At 36.5% G+C, this 11292-nt stretch overlaps 1 pseudogene; it reads right to left on the reverse strand.

The window, feature by feature from the left end:
• Positions 1 to 10264: 10264 nt before the first annotated feature.
• Positions 10265 to 10934, reverse strand: LOC145669854 (uncharacterized; annotated as a pseudogene).
• Between the last annotated feature and the right edge of the window lie 358 nt (positions 10935 to 11292).

An 11292-nucleotide genomic window follows, 5' to 3' on the forward strand; every position in this document is an offset into this window, starting at 1 on the left:
TATGAATAAGAGCCACACCTTGTAAAGAACATAAATTATTTTACACGTTGGAAAATATATTCATTTTCTACGGGAAATGTACAACTATAATGTCAGGTCTTGATAATAAATCAATATAGAATTATGAAACATTAAAACACTGAGTATATGCCTGAATTCATGGAGAAATCTGTTAATGAGAATTATGATCACAGTAAAAAAAAATGCTGGTTCTGAATATTTAGTTCTTGTTTCTTCAATAATAGCTTGATATACCGGCCGCCTACGGACCACAGACCACTGAACACTATTCTACAGACCAAATGAAACGAAAATGCCATCCTCCGGGATCACCTTCAACCGCTATGAAACATCAAAATTTCACAATGCGGCAACGTCGCAGATTGGACCCATTAGCATTACTTTACGAATACAACAAAGTTAAATCGATTGCTAAACTAATAAGTGATGCTAGTGTCTATTAATATCGACTTTAACTGTAATCTGCAAAGAATCGATATGCTCTAGCAGGATTTAAGTTGTACCTTGCGTGGAGGTATGCCTAAAGTTTTTTTTAACGGAATTTGAAAGATCTTAATCCATAAAATAGAAATACGAAGGGTGCCAGCTTGGCATTGTTGAGCAGTTTGATATACAAGCCTTTTTCAATATGGCGGCCTGCGCATTAATGGTTTCTTTTCTGGAGATACAGATTTGCTTCTTATATCAGCAAGATATTCAGTTATTGTTTTAATAATTTTGCAGATCAAATACCCTTTGTCAACGGAAATTTTGTACTATAGAACAAACTTCATGTTCACATTGTTTAACAGTGTTGCCCATTGAAATTTATTACTAGTGTAAACATTATTTTGATATGAAATGACAACTTTCATTAAGGTAATAATATTTGAACGTTTTTTTCAGTCCTTTAGGTATAGAGGAAAATTATATTTATACCTGGGATTATTGTACGCTGACATACACCCTTCTGACTTAACGTGAGGAACGAAAACAAATGTTGGAATTTTACGTCCAAATATCTACCAAATTACTCTATCTACTTTAATAAATTTGAAACATTTTTCTTTCTTTCTCATATAAGACTCTAATATGTATTAACAAATAAACCTGAAAGGGCTGGATCAATTGGGTCGAAGAAAGTGCAATCCATTATTTTGTCTAGTGACAAAGACATGATAATTTACATGTACAACTGCAAGAAATATTAAGTGAAAATTAAGATCAAGAGTTAAAAAGCTAATAAATCATGTGTATCTTCATACGCTTCAAAAGAACATATTTTAAGCCAGTTTACGAAAAAATAAATCTAAGTGTAGTTTAGGCGTAAACATTCCCGAGAAGCGTATAAGTAGATCACAACTGTCTAAATTTTACTTTACGCAGCATTGCTTGTTTTGTGGTGAAGACTGTGTCATTGAAAGAGATGTTTTCTTGAAAAAGCATCTAAACACGTGAAGAACATCAAAATTTTGCAGAATAGCTAACCGTGGTGTAGAAAACCAACATTCAAGGAAGCTATTTTGAGTGTTTGTAATCAAAGAAACAATAAATGGGCTGATGAAATTCGCGTCCGTGTTTCCAGCGCAATAAGTAGTATTCTTGCAGCAGACGCGAGGTATCACGATAAATGTAGAAAATTATTTATTAGTCAGAGCTATATAAACGAAAGTATTACTAATGTTGAAAGCTAAAATAAGGAGCAAGAACCTCTGACTGAGGTCATCAGATAAATCAGTACTCGGCATGTTGTTAAATCGAGACTTCGATATCAGAGGTTTATTTTCAGCATGAGCTTTCACCTATTTCAAAAACTTTATTTAAAGACAGTGGAGAGATGAGAAGCACCAGCAAGTCCAAAATGAAATCCATTTTGACTGTAGAAAATTCACAAAGGTTTTACTCTGCAGTGGATGAAGTATTCCTTGATGGTTGTGCTATATTGTGGATAGTTGCATGGCCAGCAAATGGAATAGTTAGAGATTATGTTGTTAAATTTTCTGAGTATCTGGAAAAGCATCTTACGCATTCAAGAGTTTGTCTCATATGTAATCGATATATTGAAGGCAGCTTTAAAAGTATGACGAGGTCCAAAAGAATGTCAGACAAAGGGTCCAAGAAGTATTGCCTCAATTTTTTGACACAGCTTCCACCACCAATGCTGTGTTGCAAGTGTACGAAAATAAAGTTCAACTCATATATATAATATGCAAATATGTAGCACAGTGGCTATTCTCTGAGAACTTGCAAAAACTTACCATAATTGATCAACTTGTAGTGCCTCTCGAAATTAAGAACAGTGTTTTGATGGAACGAATTGACCTCCGAAAATAACATGAAGAAGCTGATGTACTAATTGTTCAGAGTGTTGTGAAGAAAGTACTAGATTGCAACTACAATAACTGAAAAGTGATTTGTGATGATACAGATGTATTTCTTTCACTACTTCACTTTTATAGTCTTTATAGTTTGAAAGCAAATGTTATGGAATTGACAAGACCAAACAGGATGGTAATAGACATCAGATGGAGCAACAGTTATGAGACATAAGGACATAGTTGACCAACTGTGAGCAGCTCATGTTCTCTCAATATGTGACAGTGTAGAAAATATTTACGGAATTGGTAAAGGTAAAATAGTCAAGAGGCTTCAAGAAGTCAAAGAGTTACTCCTTTTAGGATTCCTAGATGTTAATATGTTTTCTATTATCAGTAAGGCAACATGGTTTATAGGATCATGCTATTGGAGTGCTGTTACTGGAAAGCCTAAAGCAGTACTTGCTCCACCTCTTAAAACATTACCACCAACAACTGAAGCTTTTGCAAAACATGTGAAACGAGCACACCTTCAATGTGCAATATGAAGACCTGCAATTGAACCAACTGGTCCTACTCTTAATCCTTTACAATATGGTGTCACGATAGTTCAACAAATGTTCTCGTAATAACAAAGGTGCCGAAAGGAACAAGTTGCTCCGCCACAGGTTCTACAAATTATTAAATGCAGGTGTTGAAAAATCCACGTCTGCTCATACAAGTGTAAGTTTGCATCTTCTAACCTAAGTTGTACTGTTTTTGTGGCTGTCTTGGTGAAGCAAAGTGTTAGTTAGACTCCTGCAACGCGGCTCCAGAACTTAACAGCTGAAAAACCAAACGCAAATTTCACCGACAAAGACCCTGATGATGAATGACTAAATACCCAATACGAAAGCAATCCACTTATCAGTTTGCGAACTTTCAACACGACTGGAGCAGAGTTGCCTGGAAAATAACTCATTTTGTAGTCATCGTTTTCATATCTTTGTTTTACTTAGAATCTAATAATGTGGAGTATTACTGTATGCAGAAGTTTCTGCTTTTCTTCAAAAACAAGAATGATAGAACTGTTTTTCATTATTATGTAAGATAAGTATTAACAAAATACCACTAAATCCCAGTAATTCTACAAATAGGTTTTATATTGATATTATTATAATGAGAATGTACTGTCTTTTTTATAAATTAGGTTAAATTTTCTTCAGCTTCTTTTCTATTTAAGATAAGATTAGGAAGCAGCAGTGTTGCTAACTGTTACTCACTCTAACTAACGAAAGCTACTCTATAGACTAAATATACTTAACTGACAAAAAATCAACCTATTTTATGAAAAGATCTTTGTTATTGGTAAAGTAGCTCATAATTTATACTCAAAAATAATATTGAGTTCTGCTTATAGGTAATAATTTATATGTGAATGTTACTCAAAAAGGTCAGAATAACCGCAGAACAACTGGACTGAATAATACTCTACATATTTTAATTTTTGTATCAGAAGTAAACCAAGCGTAGAGGAGAAAATGAAATCTTTGAGTTTTACGTCCCACAGTTATGCCGGTTAGGCTAAAGGAGACGGTGATGATGAGTAATGAATAAAATGGAAAGAAACGGGAGAACCCGGAGAAAACCCACGCACACGGTGTTTGTCTACCACAATGTTCACTTGGTGGGGGCTGGGATCGTACCCAGGACCCCAAGCGCCAGAGGTGAACGCTCTACCACAGAGCCACCGCGACCCACCAAGTGTAGAGGAGAGGTGGGCAATGACGATCACCTAAGAAAAATGGGTTATTACGTAGTTTCATTTGCAAAATATATTGAAAGAAATTTGTAAATACGTACTGCAATTCTTGTACAATAAGTGTGTAAAATAAAAAGAGTATCATTCTTTCAGTTCGGGAACACAGTGGAGAAAACTCAAATTGTTACTTTGGTCGCCATTCCCATCACACGTTGGTAATGACGATCACAGTACAAGCTTGATAAACACACACAGTTTCATAGGCAGTTCAAGATTTTTTACTACAGTGAGCCTTCGAAAGACTGAGAAACGTCAACTGAATGTTTTATTGACGTTTTTTCAAAGACACATCACAGATATAGTCATGTGATGAGTCCACAACAATACAGTCAGTACAATGAGTCCACGATCCACAAAGGTTACACCGATACCAAAGTTTCATTGTTTGACTCAAGTAGGCGTATTACCTATCTTAGGTCTAGCCTCCCTTATAATTTCTGGCTGGAGAAGTATTCCAAATGTTTTTTAGGAATGGCGATCACCATGATGGTAAACCGATCACGTTGATCGGCATTCACAACATTGCGCCATTTTGAAAATTGAGCTCATTGTACTGTAAAACGTAGTTTATTTGAAATATAACTATGTGTCGTGCATTAGACGTAAATATTACTTTTTATGAATCTTAGTAACTTCAAGATCTTACAACTTAAAATTGTGCGTATCGTGAATTGAAATGTGCAGATCCTTATAAGAAAATCAACAAAAACAAGTTTCAGTACGCTGTAGACTTTAGTCTAATCTGACAACTTCCTCGAAGAAACACAAGAAACCTTGCTACAAGAGACAGATGGGGAGCTCCTCCGTGGCTAAGCGGTTAGCGTACGCGCCTTTGGCGTGGGAGACCCGGGTTCGATTCCCGGCGGGAGCTCGTGGTTCGGATTCCACGTTAATCAGTAGGCCCACGTCTCATATAGCCTCGCTGCTGAAAGGGACGCTAAACTAAAATCAACTCAACTCAAGAGACAGATGGCAACACTAGTTTGACTTCTTCTCGGGTCACGCAAGAGGGCAAAGTAGGTTGATCTCCATTCCCTTCCTGTACTAGAGAATTTTGATATCTTATTTAGCATGTACCTTGGATTATGCTTCAACTTTACAAAACTCTTTTTTAAAATAAGATTTTAGGTTGGAAACGCTGTTTACTTCTTATATCAGGATGATAATAATGTGGTATAAGACTTTGTTTAGTCAATCTTAACTTGCGTGCAAAAAATAACTGCAATTGAATAAGTAGTAAGTGAATTACGATAGAAGTATGAATTTTTCATAACAAAAATGATGCGCAGGTCGCCATATTCAAAAAGGCGGCATAAGTCAAAATGCACAACAGTGCCGAGCCGGCACTTTCCGAATTTAGATTCTCTGGACTTTGAACTATCAGATACAAAAAAAAAAAAAAAAAAAAAAAAAAACCGCGAATACCTCCACGCAAGATATGGTCCGAATTTTGCCAATTTCTGCTAGACTAATATAACTATTTGACAGATTAGTAGATCTAATTCATGGCTCTTTATTTGCGACGTTGCTATGTGTTGCAATTTATGTCTAAACACTCTCAACATAAGGACTCAAAAAATATACAAATACTTGCTTTATTTTGACTTGGAGAATAATGCTCAGTATTCCGTGGGCGTCACTTTTAGAACATCCGATATATATATATTTACATCCGCTAATGATTATGACACCAAACACTATTCGAAGCTTTCTTGCACCCGCTGGAAAACGTGAAGTATATTAATATTTATTTGCATATATTGTTATTGCAGACTGTTTCCATAATGTCCACCGACTTCGATTTTACAAAATTTGAGAAATAAATTTCACTTTTTATTTTGTGGTCAATTTGAAGGCATTTTGCTATAGTACCATTAAGAAACCCATATACATCATATTACGAATCAATCATTATGGAACAATTTCATGTGTTACATGCTGCAGTGGTACCAATCTTTGAAAGTTTCATTTACAACTTTTTTTCTTTTTGTATTGGTTTTGTGAGTAATGGTGCATTCAGTATAAAGGTACAACAAGATTTTCTCTCTCTCTCTGTCTGTGTGTGTGTGTTTCTAGTTTCCGGCGTAAGCGTGTGGATACTACCAAGTATACTTTGTATACTTTCGTGTGTACATATGCTAGTGTGTGTGTGTGGCAGGGGTATATGAAGTATTAATTGGGATCGCGTACTGGAACTTATCGATATTAGTACGTACATACGTGCGGCCGTTACTTCACACGATAACTTTGGACGAATGCGAATTTTTTAATTCAGGGAGTTCCTTAATGGAGGTGATTCGCCTACTGGAAGTGGTAGAAATGGACCATTTCCGATTTTAACGTTGATCACTATAGAGCTTACAAAATTTGGACGATTACTGTGTTTGAATTTCATCGTAATCTTTGAGTCTACGTCTCATATAACCTCGATGCAGAAAGGGAATCCTAAACTTAAATAATTAAGTAACTCGAAACCGATGAGAGTACAAAACTCATGGTTTCGGCAGAAAACTAGCACAAAAATTTGGAATAGAAAAAGTAGCAAGTATCCAGTTGGAGGGCGAGGGAAAGGGTGGGAACACGGACATGAGACCATAAAACACATTAATGAAATGGCAGTCACTGATGATTATAGAGGCGGCTCTTGGGCCTAGAGCTTCGAAATTCCCTCTATGGCATTTCCCGAGCGTGCACAGTCTGAGTTACTAGAATTTTCACAGTACTATATTCATCCATCGTTTATTCAATTCCCCTGCCCGGAAATCTAAAATGAACATTGCCTCCTATAGTGCTCAATATGAATTACATATATTTTGCAGTACTGCTTTTCACGTCCATTTAGACAGACCCCCGCCTTTCAAGACTCAATCGGAAATGGTCTCAATCGTTTGTCCACAAATGTGCAGGCGAAATTTTCGTTTGTACACAATTACGGGTGACACCAGGACGAAAACAAACTGGGGGGCTGTCCAAATTTTAGCCCCACACGACGTCAAATTCAACCACAAATCGACGCAAACGATGTACAAATGATTACGGCTATTTGTGATTGAATTGGACATGGTGGGGGCTACCATTTAGACAGCCCCTACATCGTTTTCGTTCTGGCGGCGCCTCTAATTGTGCACAAACGAAAATTTCGCCTGCACATTTATGTACAAACGATTACGAGAATTTGTGATTGAATTGGGCATGGTGGGAGGGCTGCCATTTAGACAGCCCCCACATTTTTTTTTCGTTCTGGCTGCAACCCTAATTGTGTACAAACGAAAAATTCGCCTGCACATATCTGTACAAACGATGTAGAAACGATTGCGTCAATTTGTGATTGAATTGGACATGGTGGAGGGGCTACCATTCAGACAGCCCCCACTTTGTTTTCGTTCTGGCGGCGCCCCTAATTGTGTACAAACGAAACTTTCGCCTGAATATTTTTGTACAAACGATTGCGATAATTTGTGATTGAATTGGACATGGTGGGTTGCTACCATTTAGACAGTCCCCCACTTTGTTTTCGTTCTGCTGGCGCCCCTAATTGTTTACAAACAAAATTTCGCCTGCACATTTCTGTGCAAACGATGTACAAACGATTGCGATAATTTGTAATTTAATTGGACATGGGGGGGCTACAATTTAGACAGACCCCACTTATTTTTCCTTCTGGCGGCGTCTCTAATTGTGTACAAACGAAAATTTTGCCTGCACATTTCTGTACAAACGATTGAGATAATTTCCGACTGAGTCTGAAAAGGTGGGGGGGGGGGGCTGTCTAAATAGACGTCTGCTTTTCACCTCTAGTGTAATGAAATTCTTCCACGAGAAAATATGTAATCAACACTGTCAGCAGATACGTCCCCGAAAAAAATATACATTTATTTTCGCACATATATTTAATAATATTCATTTAATAATATAAAGCGCCCCGACAGCTTTATTTTCGCATTTTTTTCAACAGTTAATTAAAACCGTATTATAATTCAAAGTACTTATCATATTTCTATCATAAACAAGAATATGTAGTCAATTTTTTTTTAAATACTTTGCTCTGCAGGAACCCGTTCAGCGCGTGCAACAAGCTAAAACAACATATTTGGCATCTCACAAATGACAAAGGAGAAAAAAGAAAAGCAAAAGCAACACAGCAGTGCCTTAACGCAGTCAGAGCTGACAACTTAGTTTCGGTCGTCACATACGCCAATAGTCCTACAAGCGGTGTACAAGAGTTATACAGTTACAATATACGTTGTGCCACAATAGCGCCACAGGCGGAATGTGCACGAACTACAAATGAATATATTTCTTACAAGTATCAGTTACTGTTGTATCCTGTTTACATTCTACATATCCTTTTTTCTCCCACTTTTTGACCTTGACAAGCAGAAGTACCAGGCTTTCCGAGTTCACAACCATAAACTGTTTGTGTACAGAGTACGTTTTCAGTTCTTCGAATGACTGTGCGCGCGAAGAACAAGGGTGATGATCGGGCTACCGTATACGAAAGTCAGAAACACCCGGTTGCAATAATAAATGTAAAATACAAATATAGAGCCTTGACAATGCCGTGAGGATATATAATGTGTGTGTTCGTATCCAAAATAAAGATGGTTAATTATCACATTTTCACAGTACTGTTTAAACAATAATTATAGTTATTAGTATTACTAATAAGAAAGAACAAGTTCCAATATTATTTTTACTAGTTAAAACAGTAATGATGCATCTTAGGACACTAAATACGTTATTGTTATTGCAAATAGGGCAATATGTAAGATTACATAGACTGTTTTGAAGTCTGTCTAAAACATTAATTTCGCAACAAACAGTAGGTAATTTTATGTTACATGTTCTATAGCCTTGAAGGCAGGCTTCCGACATCGAATGTAGTGGTTTTGGGCCTCAGCTGAATGAGGAGGAGAGAAATGAAAAAGATAAAAATGTTAAATCGGAAAGAGGGGATGTGCCCGAGAATGAGCGAGGCAGGGAAAAATTCACTTTCTCAGCTGTTGTATCATGTATATCATCGACACTTTTCCTGTAGCTATAGATGGTTCCATAATTTGCTTCTGTGGACTAGTGTTTAGCTGTAGTGTATGGAATCCGCATTGTATAATACTGGAGAAAAAATTATTTGTATCTTCTTCAGAAACGAATAAATGGATTTGCATGAAGTTTACAGGTTTTGTCTAGGACGACGTTGTGTTTATTGTGAACTAAAATTAATTCAAATGCTTTAGTGTGTGCTTACAAATAATGCGTTGTATTTTGCGTAGTACTAAAGATGCACATAAGAAAAACAATTGACCATCATCGTCACACAGTCAGTATTAAGCTATCAAAGTAATTCTAGTTTATAAACATTATTATCAATATGACTAACATCACAACAAATTTCAGAACGATATACCGTATGCTGTCTAAGAAAGAGGTACACTCATATCCAAAATTATTGTAGCATGTCTATAAATATATTGTTCTAGGAATATAATTTGATAACGAATTCGCCCGGTATTTCTTAGAATCTTAGTATGTGTATAATCGGCAAAGACATCTATGTGCAAAATTTAATGTTAAAAGAGCAGTAAATAAGAACCATGAAACGAAAATAAAATTTTCTTGCCCATTTAGCAACATTTTGTTTTATTCATTCTAATTTTCGTCTTTATAATTCTTTTTCTACGAAATTTACCACAAATATACATTTCCCAATTGTACATATAGTATCAGTGTTAAAAGTAGCCTGCAAAATCATTATCATATTATATCCTTACAAGAAGACAGTTATAGATATGCGACAATTATTTTGGACATGAGTGTACATATACGTAGAAAAAATGTGCTTCTGAGAAAAACGTATGTAAAGGTTAGCAGAGTTTAAATGCATTACTGGTTACTTGCAGGACTTAGAATGCACCATAACCATATTTTTCGTTGTGTTCTGTGAGTTTCTCCCTCTTTATTCTCTGCTCTTCTCCTTGTTCTTGAGTCTTTTGTCTGTCTTTCCATTGATATGTCTGGTTTTGCAACACGTTTCAGATCAACGTCCTTCAGAATTGCTCCTGTCTACTCACCTGACGTTGTTCATAACTTGTTCAGAACCTCACCCTGATCGAAAAACCAATATTAAAACAACACAATGCTCCATACACAGCTATATGTACCACTCTTGCACTAGCAAATGGCGTTTTTGGACAGCATTGCAAATCATGCTATTCAAACTTTCATTCGGATTTTGAGTCTTGCCGCGAAGATAGTTCTTTCTTGAGGAGCTGTGGGGCAGCAAATGAGCCAAAGGTTGGGTTAATATGATTCATTACTGATTCTGTTAAAAAGTGTTTGTGCTCGTAACGTTTCCTTGTAACTTTGGTTTCTGTTGTAACCACACCACGAATTTTCTCCCTTTTTACACAGTACATACATAGTTTGGTTTGCTTTCGGTTGATAATTTATGAAAATAGATTGCCGACATAGCCTTTCGCATTGCTTGTAAACCACTCAAGTCTTCTCTTATGGCTTTCCTATAGTATACTTGTAGGGAATCGATTTCCTTTCCCGTAAGTCATCCCTCAACCCCCAGCGGTTTTCCATCTTTAAGTTTCTGTACTTTGTTATGTTTGGGTAGACGCCTTTGTCTGCCATTCATCCTTTTCCGTACATGACCAATACACTCTAACTTTACTATTTCACAGTTTTCGCCATATGGTTTACTCTCAGCTATTAACTTGAACACTAGAGTCACCATCAACAAAATATCTTGTATATCCTACACAAAATTTCCTCTTAGAACTGTTGAAAATGATTTTCACAACCGCAACCTCCATGCGTCCACACGATTCACTGTAGTTTTGGAGCATGACGATAGATGGTTTTCGTTAAATTTTGCGTTCGCTTTGTGCAATTTTGATGTAGTGGAACATGTATGGCAATATTTCGAGATGACTGCATATCTAAGACTTTGCCTGAATAAATGCTGATAAGTCATGTTACACCATATAATGAAGTATGGCCTCTTTTCATCCAAGTCCCACCTACATTTACAAAATAGCAGTTCTACATTCCTCATCTTCATGTAGTTGATTTGCTTTTACAGCTTCAGAGTAAGCTGCTTTTGAATTTTCTTTCACTACATGCTCAAGAGCTGAATGAAGAGACTTGTTTATTTTGTCAAATTTCTTTGCA

This window comes from Thermobia domestica, chromosome 14 (assembly GCF_964235325.1).
Source record: "Thermobia domestica chromosome 14, izTheDome1.hap1.1, whole genome shotgun sequence".
Taxonomy (NCBI): domain Eukaryota; kingdom Metazoa; phylum Arthropoda; class Insecta; order Zygentoma; family Lepismatidae; genus Thermobia; species Thermobia domestica.